The sequence below is a fragment of the Lynx canadensis genome, chromosome E1, assembly GCF_007474595.2.
Source record: "Lynx canadensis isolate LIC74 chromosome E1, mLynCan4.pri.v2, whole genome shotgun sequence".
Classification (NCBI taxonomy): Eukaryota; Metazoa; Chordata; class Mammalia; order Carnivora; family Felidae; genus Lynx; species Lynx canadensis.
The window spans coordinates 11564225-11588811 of NC_044316.2; positions in this window are offsets into that span (position 1 = coordinate 11564225).

Below are 24587 nucleotides of genomic sequence, written 5' to 3' on the forward strand. Positions count from 1 at the left end.
CGGAAGGGAGGGAAGAAAAGGCTCCAGGCCAAACCGCAGGAGAACAGTCGCGTCGGTTCAGAGCTGGAGGGGTCCCGGTGCTTGTCTCCGGTGAGCCCCTCATTTTGCAGATGAGGAAGCAGGAGCCTGGGGAGACAGAATGACTCATTTCGGGTCGTGCGGCCCATTGGTGGAAGAACTGGGACATTGACACAGGAATGGGTATGTCGTGCCGACATCAGGAAGAAACCAGGAACCCAAGGGGACGTCCGGCCTTTCGTGACAATGGAGTCTCCGGCCTGTTTATGCCAGACACTCCCCAGCATCTTAACGGGTTTTCAGTCTGGAGAAAATGTACGTTGTTGTTCCTGCTTTGGAAAAATCCAGGGCCGGCAGCAAGGGGCGGGCTTGAACGTAGCTCCCGAGTGGAGTAGACGGGCAAGCGCACGAGGGTGTCGCGCCTCTGGCTAGCCATTGCTGGTTTGCGTAAGTCTCAATTTTCCAGGTGGCCTTGGTGACGGTTGGCAAGGGGGACTGCTTATGTCACCTCCTGACTAGGGATTGCAGCAAACTGCAGGGAGGGGGGCTATATGGGAAGAGTCATCCCCAATCCAGGGAGCCGAGGAGCCTCCTGCAGGTGAATTCACGGGCGGCTTTTGAAAACTCCTTGGCCGCCAAGCTTGTGAAAAAAACAGCAGCGGTCCAAGCGCCCCCAGGAGGCAGCGCTGTCCTCCACGCGGGCCCTGGGACTGTGTGTCAGAGCCACGCTGGTTTCCTGGCCGAGAGCTGGGTTTTCTTGCAGCATGATCCCGTGCGGAAAGCATAAGGGTGCAAAATTAATTTATGAAGCAGTTAAGAGGAGGCCAGAAGCCAAGCAGTGATCGGTAACAGGGCAGCCCCTCATGGAGTGGTCTCAGGCTGTGCACAGCACTGGCTGAATCGCGTGCCTTGGGGGACAGATCTGGAGAAGAGGCCAAAACCCACATCTGCCAAGTACTAGCTCCGTGACGGCAGGCGAGTAATTCAACCACCTTGCACTTGGGCATCTCAGTCGTAGCATCCCTCCCGCCTGGGCGTCCAGGGATGAGAGCCCATCCTTGTCCGGTGTCAGGCCCTGTGCCTGGAGCTCAGGGGGCCCCCAACGAACCGAGTCAAAGGTGTGATTCCGACCCATGGCTTCCGGCGGCTTTCCTGCTCTTTCCTCTTATGGCTGTGGTTTCCACATCTCGGGAGTTAGCTACCCACAGCTCCAAGTCAGCCAGGGGAACAGGAGAAGAACATTGAAAATCAGAGCAGAGAGAAGTCATGTCGCTGCGTCTTTTCTCCTCCCCCCTCCCCCGCACCTTTGCATTTCAGCTATGGTGTCGGTGACCGGCGCGACCAGGCTCACGGTATGGTCATCAGTATGACATTGCTCAGGTGATCAGGGTTAGGGTATCAGTCAGTATTGACTGACGCTCTGCCCCGTGCTGGGCTGGCTGTGCATTGGGCGCTATGAGGAGGCGAGGGCCATAAGGAGCAGTGTTGGACTCGGGAAGCCTTTAATTGTGCGGGAGAAACGATACTGCACAAGCGAGAAGGCTCTCTGGGGTCAGCCAAGAGTGAATTTCCCGGTGGAGATGTTAGCTTACCGGCTATCAGCTCCTCCTGCAGGCAGATGCCCCTGAGCCTGGTCTGAATGATGGGGGCCCTGCCAGGGAGCTGGGCCTCCTGCTCAAGGGGTGGGGAAGACAAATGTGCAGAGAAAGCACTCTTAAGATGGCCTTTGTGGGTAGAGCGACAGAAGATTCCTGCGGGATTGTTTTCTAAGGGAAACGGAGGCCAGGCCAGATGGCAGGATGCGGCATGAGCAGATTTGGGGATTGGCACAGCTCGTCTGGAGAAGCTAAAAGCACAGGGATGACAAAAGCGAATCCTCCAAAAGCTACCGTTGAAATCCAAACGGGCTCAGCCCCCGCCCGTCCCCGACAGCTAAACTTCTGAAAAACAAGTCAAGAGAAAGCCTGTAAGTTCGGGAAGCTACCTCAGGGTGGTAAAGAAGTCTCTGAGAAAAACTAGTGAAACCAGAGAGAGGAACACATCCTTCAAGATGCCCAAATCCTTCCCGCCCCCCAGATCTTTGCTGGACACTGGGCATGCAAGGGTTCTCTCCCTTTTTGAAACTCGCCATTTGTCTGAAAATCTGTTTGGCATTTCGGCAGCCAGTAGCATCTCATTCCCGAAGAATCTGCCAGGTGCCCTGAGAGGGGGGCAGGGTCGTGAGCAGGTGGAAAAGAGAGACGGAAATAATCTACAGTGCAAGGTGAACATCTCTTGCAAAAACTTTTTTTTTTTTTTTTGGTCAAATATTATCCATTGTCTACACACGCTCTACCCAGCCTTCATTCCAGCCCTGGGAGGTAAAATGTGATGGGCCTGAACTAGCCTGAAATGATCATCTCACTCCCCTTGGCCAGTGACTGATCTGGAGGTGGCCACGTGGCCTGGTTCTGACTGTTGATATATCAGCAGAAATCTGTCGAGTGGGGCTTCCAGAAATACTTCCATTCTTGTATGAAAAGGGGATAAATAAGTGTGGCTGGGGCTGCTCGTTCCTCCTTTCTCTCTTGATGGAATGAGGATGCAATGCTTGGAAATGTGTAGCCATTTTGGGATCATGAGGCTACAATGTGCAAGAGCTATATGGCAGACCACATATAGACAAAGAGCTTGCAAAGGGCAACCTCCGGGCTCCTTAGGTATGAAAAAGAGGCCATTCTATTGCCAGCCCCCAAATTCATCCTTAATGGTAGTTTCCTTGGGTAACTTTTTAACTTATAAACATATTTATCATTTTAAAATCTATTAACAAAAATAGAGATTCAGTGGAGGAATTTTTGGAAAATGCAAAAAAAAAAAAAAGCACACAAAGGAAAATAAAGACTTTCTTCAAACACCTAAAGATATCCACGATGAACAATTTGTTGCCTATCTTCTCCTGTATTACAAATGTGTATATGTGTTTTTAAAACCAATTCGGAAAAAAAAAAAAATTTGGGATCATATTGCCTTGTAATCTGTGTTGTTCGTCCCCTTAAAAATTTGCCATGAATGGCTCCCCATGTCAGCTAATATTTATTCACAGCATGGCTTTCTTTTTTTTTTTTTTTAATATAATTTATCGTCAAATTGGCTTACAAACAACACCCAGTGCTCATCCCAACAAGTTCCCTCCTCAACGCCCATCACCCAACATGGTTTTCAATAAAAGGAAGCATGAGACAAAAACTAACCCAGGGGCACCTGGGCGGCTCAGTCAGTTAAGCTACTGACTCTTGATCTTGGCTCAGGTCTTGTTCTCAGGGTCATGAGTTCAAGCCCCCCATCGGGCTGCACGCTGGGAGTGAAGCGTACTTATAAAAACAACAAAAACAGAACACAAAAAAACTAGACCAAAGAGAAAAGACAGCAAATTCATACAAAAAGCCAATAATCCTCAGGATTGTCTGTGGGACCAGGTACCCTGAGAAATCACAGTGATGCAGGTAGCCTTGGGGACCATTTTTTATTGAAAGGAAGCATTTTTCACTTTCTCTGGGATTCCTGTTTTTAAAGTTGTCCTGGGACCTCATTTTTAGTGTCTGAAAATTTTTTAAAGGAAAATTGTTTATTATGATCTCTGTCTGCCAAAGGGCAAATGTAGTAGATTTTGAAATTAGACATATTTATATATACATCCCCGCATACACACCAATGGCTCGTGCATAGTTCTCTATCAGAGACATCGCTGGCTCACAGACCTGGCAACAGGCTCAGAGCAAGTGACACCCTTTGGCGGCCTGGCCTCGTGGTCTCCTTCTGGCTGCTGGTGTTTCCATCAAGAATGGAACAGGCTAGGGGCGCCTGGGTGGCGCAGTCGGTTAAGCGTCCGACTTCAGCCAGGTCACGATCTCGCGGTCCGGGAGTTCGAGCCCCGCGTCAGGCTCTGGCCTGATGGCTCAGAGCCTGGAGCCTGTTTCTGATTCTGTGTCTCCCTCTCTCTCTGCCCCTCCCCCGTTCATGCTCTGTCTCTCTCTGTCCCAAAAATAAATAAAAAAACGTTGAAAAAAAAAATTAAAAAAAAAAAAAAAAAGAATGGAACAGGCCAGTCTTTGCTTTCATTCTTTCCTCTGCCCTGGCTTCTTCCAAGTTCAGACAGTAGGCAATGGGGGATTCCCTTGAAAAGGCCTTGGAAAGGGATAGAGCTCCTGCCTCTGCCCTCAGCCTGGCTACAGCCAGCCACCCTTGTGTTTACTGCATTGTCATGGGCACCCAGTGAAGCCCCGATGTAAAAACACAAGCGTAAAAACACAAGCGTTTCTTTAGTGGCTGGGGGGTGGGGGGCGGGGAACTTTGAAGGGCGTCTTTGTCGCACCTCCATCCACTGTGCAAAACAGATCTGTAAACACAGCCCCTACCAGGTGAGTTTGTAATCTAAATAGGAACACAGGAGAAGGGGAGATTAGAAATTACATTCAAGGGCAGGGTTTATGTTTTGTTTTGTTTTGTTTTATTTCCGCCCCCCTCTGGAACTAAAAAACAAGGCATTAGAATTCCCGCATAGGCTTCCAGAGGTCAGTTACCAGGGTTACCAGATAAAAGCTCTAAGTTTTGAAATGTGAAAATGAGGTCCAGCAGAGAGCTAGGGAGGGAAGGAGGGAAGGAGGCGAAGAGAGGGAGGGAGGGGCAGACGGAGGAAGTAGAGGGAGAGAGGAAGGGAGAGGAGCAGACAGGGGAGGAGAGGGCGAGAGGAGAGGGAGGGAGGCCCGGGAGATTTTGCATGGACAGAGTGCTAAGTGGCAGATCCAGTCTATGAATTTGACGGACAGTTCCTGGGTGTTCCTAAATGCCAGGATGCAGCAGGAAACATGGCAGAGCCCCTGCTCTCAGGGACCATTTGTTCGCCGCCAAAGACACTTTCTATTTGGCTCCCACCGTTAACAACAACAAAAAAAATCACCATGTAAAAACCAACAGATTTTTATGGAAACATTTCCGTATTTTCAGCTTCTCTTGAAAAATCCCAAGTTGTCCACACTGCCCCTGTTTTGCACGTGGCAGCTCAGACTGGGATGGGGAGCGGCTACTTTGTTTAGAGGGGCGGGGCTGCAGCGCCCCCCCCCCCAACGGTCCATGCTCTTTGTGTGCGAGCGCTTTGCCCGCTGCTCTGTTCGGGCACCCCCAGGACATGGGGGTTCATGCCCCCCGAACCACCCTAGTGAGGTTTGGGCCCTTTCCTGAGCACATTAGAGCAGTGTGTATGAACACGTCTCGAACTGGCCACCAGATCGCAAGAAGCTTTGGAAGAAGGACAATGCCCACGTGTCCTCTCGGTCCGTCTCCGCTGCAGTGGCCATGTGTGAGCGAGCATGCCCACTCGCCTGGCTCCTCCTGGCGGCTTAGGCCTGCGCAGGGCAGAGTGCAGACGGCGTGCAGAAGTCCATCTGCGCTCACAAGGGTGCGGCCCAAAGTGCCAGCAAATCGACGTCATTGGGGGTGCGTGTGACCGCTAACATCTTGGAGCTGAAGAGCTCCCCGAGGTGCAGTTCATAAGGCTTCAGGGTCGTCTGGTCGAGGGAGCAAGCAGCCTCTGGTTGAATGGCATCGTGTGTCCTTGCATGCTGCTGAGACTCATCCCCCATCTCCTGCCCGGTCCTCCTCCTCCTCCTCCTCACTCACCACTCCTTCCTGGGGTCACCTGCCCAAGTAAATCCTCAGGCCCTCCTATGTGGGGAGCCTGGGCTAAGAAAGATGACCCCAGGTGTGACCCTGGAACGTGGGTCCTCAGGAGGGGCCCCCACTACTGGCTGTGAGTGGGGAGGTGACGGCTGTGACAGGCGGCGGCAAAACAGTCACGAAGTCCCCACCTGTGGCCTGCTGGAACGGCAGGGATTATAGAATTGGATAGTTGCTGTTAGCTCTGCCCTGGGAACCCTAAAAACAAGAACGACGGGACCGGTTCAGCCACGTATGGATGCGAGGTGTGCCGAGGCCAGGGCCCGGGAACCTGTAGGGAGTGCCTAAGGAGGCCCGGTTTCCCACAGGACGAGGACTGGATGGCAGGGCGACAGAGCTGCAGAGGAGACAGCACGCAAGGCCTCAGGGGGCCTCTCGAGTGGAAGGCAGGGCCCTGAGGGCACAGGGTGCGCCCCTGCATCCTGGCATGGAGACGCTGTGGGCAAGCCCGAGCACCGTGGAAATCTCCAGAATTTCTCTGAATCCTTCCACAGCAGCAGCACCTCTGTCTTAATAGAAGGCAGCAGCCTTGGGGCGCCTGGGTGGCTCAGTCGGTGAAGCGTCCGACTCGGGCTCAGGTCATGATCTTGCGGTTCCCAAGAGTTCGAGCCCCGCGTCGGGCTCTGTGCTGACAGCTGGGAGCCTGGAGCCTGCTTCGCGTTCTGTGTCTCCCCCTCTCTCTGCCCCTCCCCACTCACGCTCTGTCTCTCTCTGTCTCTCAAAAATGAATAAATATTAAAAAAATTATAAAGAAAGGAAGGGAGCAGCCTCCCACAGTCCGGGGACCCGGCACGGACTCCACCTGAGCCGGGTGCCTCACAAGACGTACGTGTCCTCCTCAACACCCACTGCTGCCACCCCTTTTCCGGGTCCCCGCTCACAGCCAGGGCCCGGTGCCATGCGGTCTGAGGGGATGCAGACCCCCGCTCTGAGAGGAAAGAGCTCCCATGCTGATGGGATTGCGGATCAAGGAGTGAGACCAGCAGGTGCTTGGGGAACAGAGGTGGGGACGGGTCCTGAGGGTGTTGAGCTGGGCGTGGGGTCCAATGGAACCCTGGGGAGGAGAGATTTAGTGAGACAGAGATACACGCCTGTGACCGGGGATCCCTGTTACGAGAAAGTCCCCTGGAGCTGTTCTCATACCCTGCCAGGAATGTCCCTAATAAGAGCCTCCGGTAAATTAGACACAGATGCCAGGACCACCTTGACCCATTATTGTGGAAAGGTTCTTGGAGTTCAGGGTGGTGGGTAGGTGAATGTGGATATGTGGGATGAGTCCGGGGCCCCCAGCCCCTGACTCTGGGCCTCGGGAGGGCCCAGGGGACACCAGCTTCACTAACGCAAAAGGGCAAGGGGGCATCGGCATCTCTGGGAAACTCGGTGACAGCTGTCCTCTGTAAACCGGGGCTGAGAGTGTGAGCTGCGGCCGTGAGGCTAGGCTCTCTGGTATCATTGGGGATTATGTGGTTGAGGCCAGGAGGCAGCTCTTCCCCGTCAGAGGCAAGGAGGATGTCATTCTCTAGTCAGCGACAAGGCTGAGTGACGACGGTAGGATATGCAATGACCAACTGAGCAGGGCGTTCCAAGGACCAAGAGTGGTGGAAGCCACACAGGTGTTACCTGGCTTGTGTAACTGAAAAATAAATGAATAATGAAAACAAGAAGCTTCCTAGAAAGATAATGGCTGTGAGGGGTAGGAGCGACAGTTTTAAAGGAGTCAGTTTCTATGCGAAAACAGCATCTATTCAGTTCACGCTTGAGCTAACTGAAGTCTGGATAAAGTAACTTCATAGAACCCCAAAAGAAACGTGGTTTTACTGAGAGGGCAGGGATTTCCTTGAACTGATCTATGCCAAAAGATGGCACAGGAGGAGACAAAAAAAATGTTTTCAGTTTATTTATTTATTTTGCGAGAGACAGAGAGAGTGAGAGTGGGGAAGGGCAGAGAGAGAGAGAGAGCGAGAGCGAGAATCCCAAGCAGGCTGACACGGGGCTCAAACTCATGAACCGTGCGATCATGACCTGAGCTGAAAATCAAGAGTCGGACACTCAACCAACCGAGCCGCACGGCAGCCCCTAAACGTTCTCGTCTATGGCTTTTGGTGCCCATTTGTAGGCCTGGGGACACGATCGCTGGGCAACAGGTTTGCATGTGTTCAGCTTTAGTAGATACTGGGAGACAGCCTTCCAAACTGGTTATTCCAATTTATGCTCGCGTCAGCAGTGTATGCGAGTTCCAATTCTCCACATCCTCACCAGCGCTTGATATTACCTGGGTTTTTTTTTTTTTTCACGTTCGGTATTTGAGGGCTATCTGTTTGTCTTGCCTTTCGCAACCTTTTACGAGACAGATTAGGTAACAAGAGGAAGGTGTCATGACAGCTTTTGATTTCCAAAAATGATTACCACAATCTCTCTTGTCCTGTAGAGTTTTTATTGTGACTTTGACTCTCCTTCCATTAAGAGATGAGATCTGTGCCACAAGTCTGGGTGGGCTTGGGATTATGGCCTCCATGACACTATCTAGTCTCTGAGGCTGTCATAAGTGTGATACAACCCCAGAAATAAACCCTCGTGTATATGGTCCCATGATCTTGGACAAGGGTTACACTTGTATAAGGTAGTCCCTAGAGAAGTTAAATTCAGAGAAACAGAAAATAGAAAGGTGCTCACAAGGGCTGGGGGTGGTGGTGGGAAAGGAAGCTGTTATTCAATGGGCAACTTTATGTTAGGCGGGTTTTTTTTGTTGTTGTTACCAGAATTTAAAAAAGTGATACAGCTTTTGCCTCTTTCTCTTAGAGCCCACCTCTCAAAATCCTGTAGTCAGGTTGTCAGGAAGCCCAGACTAGTCCTGGCAAGGAGACCGCATGATGAGACCCCAGATGTGAGTTCCAGCCTGCAGCCTCGCTGAGGTCCCAGCCGCGGGCCGGTCTCAACCACGGGACCGCGAGTTAAGGCAACGATAAGTCAGCCCCGACTTCACGGCTCCCCGGCTGAGGCCCCGACATGGTGCAGCAGAGACGAGCGGGTTCTTTATACCTATCTCAGTGTCTGACCCACGGAATCCGTGAGCACAACAAAAGGATTATTTTATGCCACCAAACTGTGTGGCGGTTTGTTTCCAGCAACAGTAGCGGGAACAGGTGTCTCAGAGGTCAATTTTCCCCAGGAGCTTCTTCTCTAATTCTGTGCGGGGACTTCCAAAAGGAAATGTGAAGGGCAGCCACGGCAGGTTATGAAAGACCAAGTCTCGTTCCCTTCTGCTTATTTACAGACAGTTTCTGAGGATAAGCCCTGGGCTACAATTCTCAGCTTTGTTGCCTCCTTGTCCAAACAGCCCTCTGGGGCTTTTCCCTCCGGCAACATTGATTTTGTCCCGGGGTATTCTGAGTTCTCTAGGTCAGGAGGAGATCACCACCAGCACAATAACCCGCTGGTGCTGTCGTGGCCCAGAATGTATCTGGTGGGTCTCAGCGTTTTCTTTCAGCCCTTCCAAGGAGGGAGAAGGCTCTCTGGGTTTTCTTGTCTGGAGAGAGCAGTTGCGGGAGGGAGGGAGGGAGGCCGGAGGTAGCTGCTGCAGGAGGTAACACAGCCGACGTCCAGCTCTCAAACGTCACAGAGACTTGGAGGGAAGGAGGCCCAGTACCGGCTCATTCATTCAGCAAGTTCTTGCCAAGTTCTGCAGTCCTGCAGGCTCGGCCTGGAGGACAGACACATCAACCAACTAGAACCAAGTAGTCGGATGTCTACACAAGGTCATTTAAATCACTGATCTTTTCCCTTCACTTTTAAAGTTGGTTATTGCCAGTAAATCTTTGTAAATGTTTCCTTTTAACTTTGATTTTTCTATGAATTTGTAGTTGATTCTTTTGAATTGTCTAGACTGTCAACCGTATTACCAACAACCGATGATAGTTTTGTCTCTTGTTTTCCAATCTTTCTAATTTGTATAATCTTCCTTTTCTTGTTCTGTGGCTGGCTGGGACCCCCTGAATAATGGTGGGTAGGTAATGGCTTCAGTAACTATTGTCTTGTTCTTGACTCATTGGGAACATGGCAAATGTTTTACTGTTTTTTTATTGTTTATTTTTTATTTTTATTTTATTTATTTTTTTTTTAATTTTTTTTTAACGTTTATTTATTTTTGAGACAGAGAGAGACAGAGCATGAATGGGGGAGGGGCAGAGAGAGAGGGAGACACAGAATTGGAAGCAGACTCCAGGCTCTGAGCCATCAGCCCAGAGTCTGACGCGGGGCTCGAACTCACGGACCGTGAGATCGTGACCTGAGCTGAAGTCGGACGCTTAACCGACTGAGCCACCCAGGCGCCCCTTATTGTTTATTTTTTAATGTTTATTTATTTTTGACAGAGAGAGCCAGAAAGCGAGCGGGGGAGGGGCAGAGAGAGGGCGATGCTCTGAGCTGTCAGCACAGAGCCCCATTCAGGGCTCGAACCCATAAACTGCGAGATCATGACCTGAGCTGAAGTCAAACGCTTCACAGACTGAGCCACTCAGGCATCCTGCAAATGTTTTACTATTAAATATGATATTTGCTGTAGATTTGGGGTGAAAACTGTAAGTTAAGGACATTTCCATCTACTTTAGCAATTGACTCATTCATAATTTTCCTTATTTTTCTTTTCAAACTTTTACTTAAATTCTAGTTAACATACAGTGCAATATTGGTTTCAGGAGTAGACTTCAGTAATTCATCACTTACATACAATCCCCAGTGCTCATCACAAGTGCCCTTCTTAATACCCAACAACCATCTAGCCCATCTCCCACCTGCCTCCCTCCATCAATCCTCAGTTTGTCCTCTATCGTTAAGAGTCTCTTATGGTTTGTTTCCCCCTCTCTTTCCCCCTCCCCTCCCATATGTTCATCTATTTTGCTTGTTAAATTCCACATGAGTGAAATCATATTGCATTTGTCTTTCTCTGACTTACTTCACTTAGCCTAATACACTCTAGTTCCATCCACGTCATTGCAAATGGCAAAATTTCATTCTTTTTGATGGCTGAGTAATATTCCTGTGTGTGTGTGTGTGTGTGTGTGTGTGTGTGTATGTGTGTGTGTGCATGTGTGTGTGTGTGTGTGTGTGTATCACATCTTCTTTATCCATTCATCAATCGATGGACACTTGGGCTGTTTCCATAGCTTGGCTATTGCTGATAATGCTGCTATGAGCGTCAGGGTGAATGTACTCCTTTGAATCTATATTTTTGTATCCTTTCGGTAAATGATACTTCGTAGTGCAATTGCTGGGTCATAGGGTTATTCTAATTTTAATTTTCTGAGGAACCTCCATACTGTTTTCCACAGCAGCTGCACCAGTTTGCATTCCCACCAACAGTGCAAGAGGGTTCCCTTTTCTCCTCATCCTCACCAACACCTGTTGTTTCTTGTGTTGTTAATTTTAGCTATTCTGATAGATGTGAGGTGGTATCTCGTGGTTTTGATTTGTATTTCCCTGATGATAAGTGATGTTGAACATCTTTTCATGTGTCTGTTGGCCATCTGGATGTCTTCTTTGGAAAAATGTCTATTCCTATCTTCTGCCCGTTTCTTAACTGGATTATTTGTGTGTTTTTTTTTTCATTTTTTTTTAACATTTATTTATTTTTGAGACAGAGAGAGACAGAGCATGAATGGGGGGAGGGTCAGAGAGAGAGGGAGACACAGAATCAGAATCAGGCTCCAGGTTCTGAGCCGTCAGCACAGAGCCCGACGCAGGACTCGAACTCACGGACCGCGAGATCACGACCTGAGCCGAAGTCGGACGCTTAACCGACTGAGCCACCCAGGCGTCCCTGGATTATTTGTTCTTTGGGTGTTGAGTTTGATGAGCTCTTTATAGATTTTGGATACTAATCCTTTATCAGACATGTCATTTGTAAATATCTTCTCCCATTCCGCAGGCTGCCTTTTAGTTTTGTTGATTGTTTTCTTTGCCATGCAAAAGCTTTTTTATCTTGATGAAGTCCCAATAGTGTTTCCCTTGCCTCTGGTGACATGTCTAGTAAGAAGTTGCTCCAGCCAAGGTCAAAGAGGTTGCTGCCTGTGTTCGCCTCTAGGATTTTGATGATTTCCTGTCTCTCATTTAGGCCTTTCATCCATTTTGAGTTTATTTTTGTGTATGCTGTAAGAAAGTAGTCCAGGTTCATTCTTCTGCATGTCGCTGTCCAGCTTTCCCAACATCTTTTGTTGAAGAGACTGTCTCCTTTTCCATTGGATATTCTTTTTTTTTTAATGTTTATTTATTTTTGAGAGAGAGAGAGAGAGAGAGAGAGAGAATGAGCGGGGGAGGAGCAGAGAGAAAGAGAGGGAGACACAGACTCTGAAGCAGGCTCCAGGCTCCGAGCTGTCAGCACAGAGCCCCACGTGGGGCTCGAACTCACCAGCCATGAGATCATGAACTGAGGCAGTCAGACGCTCAACCAACTGAGCCACCCAGGCGCCCCTCCATTGAATATTCTTTCCTGCTTTGTCAAAGATTAGTTGACTATACAGTTGCCGTGTTCATGACTTTACAATAGGCTTCATTCATTGATAAGTTTAATTTCCGCTCAATAGACAGACTTTAAGACTGAAAATGACCAAAATGCTATCATTTGGTGACTGGATAAAGAAAGAACAGTTTGCCCAAGTAACAAATCCTCCCTGAGGCTGGAGTATGCCTGGCAAGCGTGAGAAGTGGTGAGAGGGCCCATCAGGGAAACTCTGCCGAGGACGTCACCCCTGCTCCCTCCATGTAAAATCCTATCACATAACTCTGGGAACATCACACTCCTCATTAGTAAAAGAAAAGAGCTAGACAAGGTTTTTGGCCATAAGGTCCTATGGCTATAAGTCTCTGGGGCTTTAAAGGGGACAGGAAACTGGAAGGCAATAAATATTTGAACCTTAAAGTAGCTATTTTGTGGTGGGAATATAGGTAGTCTTTATTTTTTAAAGTTCTTTAGCGTTATTATACGGTCTTTTTCATAAAGAAGGGTGTGTTTGAACTACGAAAGATACAGTACAGCATTTCTGGGTTCTGGCTGCAGAAAAAAGACTTGAGAAAACTGGATTTCACAGTCTGAGTCTGAGGATTACTGAGGAGTATCCATGGCTGACCTTCTGTGGCCCAGGTCAGGTCGTTTTTCCAGCTTGTGTCTGGGGCTTAAGCAAGCTTCCCTTTGACAGGGAAAGGGACCTGTGCATTGGGCTGTTGCAGAACTGGACCAAACTGAACGGAGAAGTCTGCCCCCCGCCCTTCTGATTTCCCAAGGTCTTTCATCTGGTCCAGCAGCCAGTACTTGGCAGCCTCCCACCCTGCTGACTTCTTACAAGCCGCGCTACATGAGATCAAGTGTGGGGCAGCAGAAAGTCATTCTGAAAACTCAGTCAAGAGATACTTCCTCCAGCCTCCATCTGCCTCTCAGTGCAAGGTCTTGGCCAAATGCTCACAGTTCCTAAAGCTGGGCAGGCTGGGTTCAAATTCCAGCTGTACCACTTTCTGGCTAGGTGAGCTGCGTATGTATGGAGCCTCCGCTTATTAGTAGACACTAATAAGCATCTACTCTGGAAGGCTTGTAAAGATTAACTAAATTAATCAGGGAAAGGGCTTAGCACTGTGCCTGATACACAGTAAGTGCTCAGTAAGTGCTAGCAGTGGTTGATGGTAACGAAGAGGATGATGATGGGAGCGATGGTGATGGTGCGGGGGATGCTGGTGATGATCACGGTGACAAGGACAATGGCGTTGACGGTGACAACTGGAAGGCAGGTGACAACTGGTGGCGTTGACGGCGTTCTTGAAGATGGTGATGACGGTGATGTTGGTGAGAATGACCACGATGGTGATCACGGTGGGGTTAGCGATTATGATGGTGGTGATGTTGGTGGTGATAATGGTCTGATGATGATGGTGGTGTTAGTGCTGATGATGGTGATGGTGATTGATAATGACCATGGTTGTAGTGGTTGTCCTGTGTCGGTCTCAGCCTATCAATAGCGATGCTATCTGCTAGGATTGACCAGGGCATTCACCTGGGCTTGTATTGTTTGTGGTGAGCCCCCACAGATATTTCCCTGACCAGAGCCAGTGTTGTGGCTGGACCAGCCCTTGTGGTTCTTATTATCATTGAAAGATACGCCCTAGCAATAACTATCAGAGAACTTTGAAAACACAAGGTTTATTACTCACAAATCCTGGTAGGTACACCACACGCCCAGGACCACACAGCAAGGTCATGGAGACAGAGAGAGAGAGAGAGAGAGATGACCGAGAACAGACCAAGAGCTCTGCCTTTATTGGGGTTGAGGGTGGGGAGCCTAGGGTTTTTCAGATTCACTCTTCATTGACAAAATTTGAAACACAGAGCGGGAATTAGGGCGCCGGAAGGGAGAAGCAGAGTGACTCAAGGGGTCCGTGATCTGGGTCACCCAGGACTTTCTAAAAGGGGAACTTCATGCGTAGGGCAGCCTGGCTCTTTATCCAATTGGATAGCTGGTGACTGTGTCACACAGCTGGCACTGTGCTTATTCGACGTGGATGTCTTTGAAACAGATGCCTCAGCAATCAAACCTTAATGTCAGGCACTTACGTTATAATCGAAGCAGCTTATGGTCACTGGCCCTTACACTACAGTGATGGCGATGATTATTAGTAACTCCTTCCAGCCTATTCCGGCATCGGAAGAGGGAGGGGGTTGACGAATCAGTCTCCAAGGCCCATCCCAGGTGGTCTTCTGTGGAACGTTTTATTATCCATAGAATCAACCCAAAGGTATTAGCAGCCGGACCACATGTCGGGGCACTGGAGTCCCCTCTTGAGCCTGAGTTTAGCCTTTGCAGCTCACTTAGGCTACAGAACAAGCAACCCAGGCCTGATTTCTACGATAATGTGCAGTCCTACGGGGGCTGAACTTCGTTGCTTTAAATCATCTGGTATATACTTCTGGGCTAGGTGTTTAGGGAACAGGGACCCACGAACCCTTCCATCTCTCTAGAGAAAGAAGAGCTATTCTCCGTACATTCGTGGGCAAAACTCCACCTCCCTATGGGCACCTGGTGAATTAGCGGTTGACCCCAGAAGGCCTGAATCCCGTCTTAGAGTCGGTGAAAATTTGTGAGTTTCTAATCACATAGCAGAACTCCTAGTTCCTCACTCCTCACCAACAAGGCCTGGAACCACCTGCATAATAACACGCGCACCGCTCTGTAACTTTGTCCCTGTGATCTTCATGATGGCACTGCAAAGCTGGGGGTGGTTTTATTACCCGAGCAGCCATGACCCACTATAGCCCCATGATGGTTAATATTTGCTGAGCCCCGCCCTCACCCAGCCCAGCTCTGGGAGCAGGACGTGAATGCAGTGTTCAGTCTTCCTTTTTTATTTCCGGCCACGTCGATGACCGCATCTCCCTGGAGGCAGCAGGGCCGAGCCACGCTCATGGCCACATACATAGCGATGGTGGCGGGGAGGGAAGGCCACTGGAACGTGTCCCTCTGGCTGTGGATGCCTTGCCCTTGCTCCCACCAGCACAGGCTCGAGGAAAGAGGGATGGCTTCAGCTGATGGAGCCACCAAGGACTGAGATCGGGACAGCACACCCAGGTGAAGAGACTGGGACAAAGCTGCAAGCCACCGACCCCCCATTTCTCAGCAGAGTCCTTCCTCACACTGTGACATCGTCGTCTCATTATGGGGTGGTTACTTTGCTGTCTTGAGAAAGTTCTTTTCTTCTCTTGTCTGCTCCTCCCGCAAGGACCTCACAGATGGATGTGCCCAGGATTAGGCCCAAGGTGATTGCAAGAGAAGAACATAGATTCTGCTTTTGGAGGGAGTTTAATTTTATTCATTCATTCATAGCCCAGTGCAGGGCTTGAACTCACAACCCTGAGATTAAGACCTGAGCTGAGATCAAGAGTCGGATTCTTCAACGTTTTATTTATTTTTGGGACAGAGAGAGACAGAGCATGAACGGGGGAGGGGCAGAGAGAGAGGGAGGCACAGAATCAGAAACAGGCTCCAGGCTCCGAGCCATCAGCCCAGAGCCTGACGCGGGGCTCGAACTCACGGACTGCGAGATCGTGACCTGGCTGAAGTCGGACGCTTAACCGACTGCGCCACCCAGGCGCCCCAAGAGTCGGATTCTTAACCAACTGAACCACCTAGGCACCCCTGCTTTTGGAAGGAATTTAAAGAGAAAAACCAGGGGCACCTGAGTGGCTCGGTCGGTTAAGCATCCGAATTTGGCTCAGGTCATGACCTCACGGTTTGTGAGTTTGAGCCCCCCCATCGGGCTCTCCGCTCTCAGCAGCGAGCCTGCTTCGGACCTTCTGCCCCCTCTCTCTCAGCCCCTCCCCCTCCCCTGCCCGTGCTCGTTCGCTCCCTCTCTGAAAAATAAATAAACATTAAAAAAAGAAAAGAAAAAAATGAAAAGAACAAAAACCACCCCAAAGCAACCTGATTCCTGTTCGGCCCGTCCTCAGACTGAGTAGTACCCTGCCTGCTGGGTATGAGCAGCCTATCCAAGCAGAATGACTGTAAAACAAAGTACATTTGACGCCCTCTCTGTGCAAGAAGTCTTCCTCATCCTCCAAATCCATTTTTTTTTTCCTAATAAAGGAGCTTTGAAAAGAAAAATAGGTCTCAACCCTAAATACTTTTTAATCATCTCCTTATTGGACACGGCCGGGCAGTTCTTCCCCATAGATGCGGGTCAAGGTCAAGGCATCCCTTGAAGACAGAATACTTGAGGTTTTATTAGCCAGACTGCCGTCCCTGGAGCCAGTGTCCTGGAACGCTGCCATCCTTACCGATAGGATGAGATGAGAAAACGCAAAGGAAAAAGGATCCAGAGTGTGTTAAAACTCCTAAAACGAAGGCTCAGCCCCAGAGCTGCCCGCTGAGCCCCAGGAGCCGTCCCATCCTGGCTGGACCTTGCAGAGCACTTGGCATTGCAGCAGGGGCAAGGGGCCGGGACCGCTGCTGCTCAGTGCGCGGGCGTCGCGGAAGGTCCGGGAGTGGACCCGATGGCGCTGGAAAGAGCGGGGCTGTGCGTGTCCGGAGGTGACAGAGGAGGCTGCCGAACAGGGACGGCCCCTTCCATGCCCTGTCCCCGAGGAGAACCGTCGCTGTCTCCGCATCACGGGCCCCCTCACAGCCGTCACTGGGCTTTGTCCTTCGCGCCTGCCACTCGACACCCTACCCGTTTGAGGCAGCTATGTGACGCTAGCAGATTAGTCTTCCTCGTGCTAACCTGTAAGCCCCCCGAGCATCCCAGAGTCACGCAACTCCGCTCTAGGCACTTCCGTGTCCCAGATACTCCTCCACACACCTGCTCCGGGAACTTAGAGAATGCAGAACACGCTGACGAGTTTCTCCCTTGCTCCCCCAAACACACTCTCAAGCCGTCACTCAGCCAACGTATATTTCTCCGTACTGGGCGCCCGACACTGTTCTAGACACAAAAGGTGCCCTGGACGCGGGACAGACAGGTCCCATGGTCCCGGAACGGATGCTCACCGCAGGGAAGAGAAACGAGCATGTAAATGCACAGGACAGTTTCAGAGAGAAGTGACAGCTAAGAGCAATGGAGGGCTCAGCACTGTGACCAGGAGTCACTGGACCGACCCTCTTCCCCAAGGAGGTGGCATTTGGGTTTGGACCTGAACGTTGAGAAGGTGACGGGAGCCAGGGAGCCGCGGGGTGGGGCGGGGGGCGGGGGTGCGCTAAGGGGGGGCCCTGTGAGTCTCAGGTCGTCCTTGAGGGGGCGCAGCTCTGAGGACGAATACACGGGCCCGCTGTGGCCTTCCACAGACGCCTCGTCTTCTCTGGCTCCTCACAATCGCCCTGGGAGGTACGTAGGTCGGCCGGTGAGATTCAGGAATTGACAAGGTTCGCATTATCGACAAATCAGATGAGCCCTCCTAGCCTTCCCTATCTGTAGAGAAAAAAATACAATGAGGGCCATTCTCTCTAACGGGTTGATTCATTCTGAGATAGTCCATGCAATTCGTGGGTTTTGGTAATTAGGACGGTTACGACCGAGTGACACAACAGGGACTATTATTGTCTGCTCCACAGCTCAGCAATAGATGGTTCGAGTTTGAATAAGGCCCATTCGCCTTGGTGCAAATGGCAAAATTCGTGTGAAATGGGATTTTGGAGGCTGTGTTAGTGCTTGTGCCTCTTAGTGGGGAGAGCAGCCAAGGCACACAGCCCCTCCCCTGCTTCATCCAGCCTGACCCACTTAGGCAAAATGGGGCAATGGCGAACCCCAACCCGGGAACACGAGGAGGGCCCCTGGCGCGGTGGGTGGGGTCGCCAGAGTTCCCGGAACCTGCACCAACGAAGGAAGAGCCCAGAGGAGAAAGGGGAGAGGCTGAAACATGCCTGACCCGGGTGGGGACGCACATCGCACCGACCGCAGCTTGGGCCCGACACGGTGCTCAAGCTTTCAGGTTTGGACAGGGAATGGCGATGTGAATTTTCTCTACCGACCCAGTCGCTCGCCTGGGCTGTGGCTGGAGAGCTCCCCAGACCCTGTCAAACAGCGCTGATGACCTTGAAAGCCCACGGATGGGCCCAGGTCAGGGAGTGGCGTTTGCCACAAGTCCCTACAGGTAGGCAGGCGGGTGGCAGCAAGAATTCAAGCCTGAGAGAGAAACCCTGATGGGGGCCAGCTGGGCTTGACCAGGAAGCGTGGTGTTAAATAGCAGCAGCCACACCCTGAGTACCTACTACGTGCCAGATCTCTACCGGGTTTATTTCCATACGGCATCTCATTTAATCTACTTAAAACTTACATCCCGTGACAAATTTTGGTCTACTATATGCGATGCATCGTTCTCGGTGCTAGGGAGTGGGGAGCAGGGGGGAACAAGAAGAATTTCAAGAAGGCTCGGTCTTTGTGGGGCTTCTAAAAGGAGACGAGGAAGACCGCGTTCAAACAGCGGTGTAACCCGACTTCAGACGGTAAAACTATCAGCTCTGGCTCTGATTCGGAGCTGCGCCCTTGAGGCGGAGACTGCCTAACGCGCCCCAGTGTCTGTGTTCTTCCGCAGCAGTAGAACCCCGCGTTTTACCTGCATGTGTGCATAGGCAGAACACAGATTTCATTCTCCCAGCCCCTCTTTCTGCTAGCTGAAGCAATGGACTACGTGGTGGCCGAAAGGATGTAAGTAGAAGCCATGTATAAAATTTTAGGAAGTATCCTTAAAGGCACAAGGCATGGCCTTCCTCCCTTTCCTCCTTTTTGCTACCTGGATTGTGGACATAATGGCTGGAGCTCCAGCAGCTATCTTAGACCATGAAGGAAAAATAAGCTATTTTGGTTAGCCTTGGTTCTTTGGGGGTTTTTATTTCTGTTATTCACAGCTGAATCTAATCCTAATCTAGTCCCTCTTACTGTGTGATTTTGGACAACTGGCTCGACCCTTCGGAGTCTCCCTACTTCATATGGTTGCATGTGTCCGTGGCTTTCCCATTTGAGCGCGCGTCAGAGTTACCTGGAGGTTATGACGACAGCACTGTGCCTGACCTGCAGGGCGTCTGGTTCAGTAGGAGCCCAAAATCACGCACTTCTAGCAAATTTTCAGATGCTGCTGCGGCTGGCCAGACAACGCACTTTGCGACTGCAAGGCTGTATGCGCACCCCTGCCCCATGCCGTGCAGCCCCCTCAGGAAGGGACCCGAGGGAGGTCTGGACTGCACACACCAGGGCAGCACATCTGGTCTCAGCATCCTGTCAGACATGCCACCGGTGACCTCTCACCTCTGTGCCGACTCCTGAGGCCCTGGGGTCCTGACCTCTGATTCCGGTGGGAGTGAATCCAATTCAAATGCTGTTTACAGAGGGATGTGGCGGAGGGCCCGTGACCTGTCCCCAAAACGGATCTCTGTACGAGCCCGGCCTCTGGCACACTCCTCCACCTGCAAGGAAATGACCCCTGCTCCAATGAGTCACAGGGTGGCTCATCACTTAGGCCATTGGGCAGCCAGGACAACCTTCTGGGCCCTCCCTCCTGCCACCATATGACATCCTGCTATTTGTGGTGGCGAGTAGGTGGGGACGGCTCCCTGGCCCAGAGCTGCCAGATGGTGAGCAGAGCTGGGACACGCTCCAGACATGTGCACCTGCTGTGGGAATGCCATTCCCATACTTAGGGGTCACGTGAGAGGTAGGGCGTGAGTCTCGAGTCTGGGATGTCCTTTCTGCCCAGGCCATTCGGTGATGCTCTGCTAGGTCTGAGGGCTGGCCTCATCCTGTCCTCCCCGACACATCTCTCCGGGAGAAGACCGATCCTCTCCTCAGGAAGCCGGGGTGCCAGCGACATGCCAGGCGCGCCTGGGACAGCGGGGCTCGGCAGCTGTCTGTCCCTCCCCTCCACGCTCCACCAGCTTCGTCCAAGGAGTAGGTGCTGACCTATGAGATTGCCGCTCAGCAGGTGTCAGTGCCAAGGGGACTGGAGATGAACACGCGTCCCTGAGCTGGTGGCTTGGAGGGCAGGTGCGGGCAGGTCCAAGCCCAGACTCTGCTGCTTGTAACTTGTGTGACCTTGGGCGAGAGGCTGAACGTCTCCGAGCCTGCTTCCTCCTCTGTAAAATGGGGGTAAGAAGAGTGTCTGTACCCTGCATCAGCCAAGGTGCTTGTTGTGAGCTACATACACCGTCTCTACTAATGTAAGGAGGTTGTTACACCAGGGCACCAAAAGATAGGCACAAGAATGTTGCGAGCAGTGCCGTTTGTCTGTCACGGTCCCAAACCGGAAATACCGAGTGCCCGCCCACAACAGCGTGGGTAAACCCGTCGTGGTACATCCCCGCCACCCAGGGAGGAGAATGCAGAAACCCCGACTATGGACAACAGCGTGAACGAATCTCCCCAACATGATGTTGAGCGGAAGGAGTCCGCTACAAAAAGAGCGCAACCTGTATGCTCCCACTTACGTAAAGCTCAGAGACAAGTGGAGCCAATTCAGAAATCCCATGGTGCTTGCACTTGGGGAGAGGGGTACCGGGGAGCCTCTAGGGCCCTGGCCGTGTTCCGTTTCTTCATCTGGGTTCTGGTTCTCAGGTGTGTTCGCTTTGTCTGAATTCGTTGAGTTGCGTATTTGAGGATCTGTGAACTTCTGGAGCCGGGAGAGGCCTGCCTCAGATCCTGGCTGCTAGGCCTTAGTCCTGGGGCCCTGGACAAGTCACTGGACCTCTCTGAGCCCGTGTCCTCGGCTTGTGCCACCGTCACCGGCAACACTGGACACCGCCCACGGGTCCTGGGTGGTCCCACTCCTTGACATCACAGCCCCTAACTCAGAGTCCAGGGTCGGCATGGTCTGCTTGGCCAGCCCTGGGCACCTGCCCATGCCCAGGTTGCACAGGGAGGCTGAGAGCAGGGTCTGGCACAGGGGACTTCCGCAGAGCCCCAGGAGGGGGGCTCTGCCCAATGAGGTAGGTGATTTCCCAGACGCCCCCCAAGATTCTGATTAACTGGGGAGAAACACTGCCATTATTATTTTTGAGCTCCCCCAATGATTCCAGTGTGAGTCAGAGTTGAGAATTTCTGCCCTGAATCTCGATCTTTGAATTCTGAAAACTTTTTAAAGGGAAATGATGAAATTATCTAATAGGCCAGGGGCCTTCAGAGTTTCTGGCCATTCAAATCCAGTGCACTAGTATGCCTGGCTTTAAATTGACCTCATGGATGGTCATCGAAGCTTAGCAGCCTCAGCCCTGGGGGATCATTTGCCAAAGGGCTTGTTAGATCAAGTCTGTTTTTTAAGTGGTACGTAAGCAGTTAAAATACGACTCCGTTTACGATGTCAGAACTGCTTTAGACAATTTCCAAACAAGGTAGAGCTGGGGGCAAATAAAATCGCTATGTTTGGGAGCAGGAAGGAGCTGTTCCGGTGACTTTGATGGTCTGGTTATCCGCCAGACACGCAAGAGCAGGTGCCCCGGGTCTCGACTGTACTCGGGTTTCATGGAGCATAAAAAGGAAATAAGGAAACGAGGAGGAAAGTGAGCTAATTCTGGGAACAAAGCTAAGACGGCTATAGCTGGGGATTGGCTAGGTCATTGCTTCCTTCTTGAGTCACTTTTGGCTATTTTTTCCTTTCCACAGTCAGAAAAGACCCCCGTGTTTGTTTCCCAAGGCTGCCATAATAATAAATGCCATAAACTGGTTGGCTTACAATGACACGACACGATTCTTTCACCGTTCTGGAGGCCGGGTCTGCGCTCCCTCTGAAAGCTCTAGGAGAGGATCCTTCCGGACATCTCTGCTTGTCTCTAGTCACTGCCTTCATTGTCCTGCGCGTCTCCTCTTCTGTCTCATATAAAGACACTGTCATGGGATTTGGGACATACCCCTTGGGTAATCCATGATGAGCTGGGCTCAACATCCTTCATTACATCCGCGAAGACCCCGTTTCCCAGTACAGACACCTTCCCAGGTTCTGGGACGTGACGTATCTTTGGGGGGCCCCGCTACACCACCTTAGTTCGAAGTTCATTTCTACAGGGAACCTAGACTGGTTCGGGGCTCTGAATCCAAAAGTACACCTCGACTCAGCTCTGGATTCCAGATTTGGGCAAACTGTTGGCTTCCGAATGACCATTCTTAGAGCGGGCCTCCACCGAGCCCGGGGCCACGATTCTCAAACTCCAGTGCTCTGTTTCTGGAAGGTTAAATGCAAGGATGGCGGGAAGTGTCATTTGAAATGCGGATTCCAACTGAGGAGGTCTGGGCGGCATCTGACTGTGCACATTTCAGTGATGCTGGCAGCTTCTGATCTGTTCAGGGAGACCGGCCCAGCAGCCTCCCCTCCATGCTCAGGAACAAGGACTGAGCCCAGCCGCCGAACCTCCATTCTGCTCCTCCCTAGAGGCCTTCGGAATCCTGGAGGGGCTCTCCTGCCTTGGCTAGGAATTCCAATAGAGCCAGAGTCCTTTCAGGGAAAATCTGCCCTCTCCCGCCCCCTCCCTCGTCCCCCCTGCCCTCCAACCCCTCTTTTCTGTCCTCTGAATAGTGCTCAGACAAGCCATCGGCCCCACCCTCTGCCTTCTCACCCACACAGTGGGGACAGTGGGGACGGCCCAGGGGACACATATATGGCCTTTCTCCCTCCAGCCCGGGGGGGAGGGGGTTGTGCAGCAGGGCCACAAGCACAGGGACATTGAGGCCAGCAGGAGGACTGGGTAGAGATCACAGGGTATTTTAAGTGGTTCCCAGAAAGTCATGTCATTTCTTCAGCTGCAGAAGTGGAGAGAGCCCTCAGCAGTGTGGGCAGCACCAGATGCAGAGATCCTGGGGTAGGGGGGAGGCTACTGTGCCCCAGACACCCTGCTGGGGGCAGGGAGGTGGCTGGGAGAAGGTGACGTGAGTGCCCCTGTGCTTAGGAAAGGGCATGGCCCACTTCCTTGCAGAAGTTGGTAGCCAGGTCCTACCTGGAGGACAAGGACCCATCACCTAGGCCAGGCCCGGAGACCAATGACACAGGGGGAAAGTAGGACAGTCACCTCAAAACGGCACTGCTTGTCTTTGAACTGTGAGATTGCTCATGCAACCCTAAGAGGGAGACTTACTTAATTCTCTTAAAAGGGCCCTGCGTCTCACCTAGTGTGACCCCGGGGTCCAGCTGTCTATCGCTTTAACCCGATGGGAAGTGAGAAAGGGGGTGTTGATATTATCTGCAGACAACTACAAACTCCTTTAGAAGGAAGTCATACTCCACAGAAGATACATTCAGTCATGACATTTATTTTGCTTCGGGGCCCCTGTTTTCACTTTCCTCACCATTGTGTTTACACTGGGCTAATGGCCGGCCGGAAGTGCCTTGCCTGATGTGTTTGGCTGATGTCGACGTTGACCTTTCCAGGAATGTTTGCAAACCAGGCATCTCTGGATGGCTTACCACGTCCCTTTCTCTGCTCCCCACCACGCTGCGTCTCCCAGTAAGGAAGTGGCTATTTTAGGCCAAGGGAAAATGAGACGGCAGGATTCTCCCCAAAGGCAGCCGTGCCTGATTCAGGGTGAAGAAGCACCACACCATGCCGGGAGGACAGGACAGCCCCAGACAGTGCCCCTGTATCCAGTCCTTCCGTGGGTGACTTATGGGCAAAAGGGAGGCAAGGAAGGAGGGAGGAGAGAACATGGTCATTCGTGATTCATATTCTTTGGTATTAGGCAAACTGGCCCAGTGGGTGACAGTCACAGAGAGGAGACCAATTCCACAAAAGGAATGACTTCTGGAAGTAAGGAGCACCCCGTCGCAGAAAGTATGCAAGCAGGGACAGGAAGAAGGGATCCTTTTTAGTTACTCTGTGCTGTGAGGAACATAAGAAACGGAGCCTGAGCCCAAGCATCCCCCTGGACGGGCAGAATGAGACTTGATGTGGGGGTGAGTATCAAGGGTGCCGGAGAAGTGGGCTTCCTGGTTTTCAGATGAGGCCCCAACGCCTAAGTCCTTCGGGAAAGCGCCTCTCACTGCCAGTGTGTGGCCCTGGGGGACCGCCTCACAGACCTGCCTCTCAGGGCTGTTGGGGGACAGTCTGAGAAAACCAGAGCCGAAGGAATTGCTTGACCCCAGAACCTCGGGGGGTCGTGTGAGCCTGTGTGAGTTGGAGTTTCTTTTTTTTTTTCTAATGTTTTATTTATTTATTTACTTTTGAGAGAGACAGAGGCAGAGAGAGTAGGAGCCGGGGAGGGGCAGAGAGAGATGGGGACGCAGGATCGGAAGCAGGCTCCAGGTGCGAGGTTTGGAGATACTTAAGTCATCATGGTGGAGTGGGGGCATTTGTGGAGACTCCTCAGGATCTGCGTTTTGATTCAACTCTCTTGATTCTACTCCCTTGATTCAG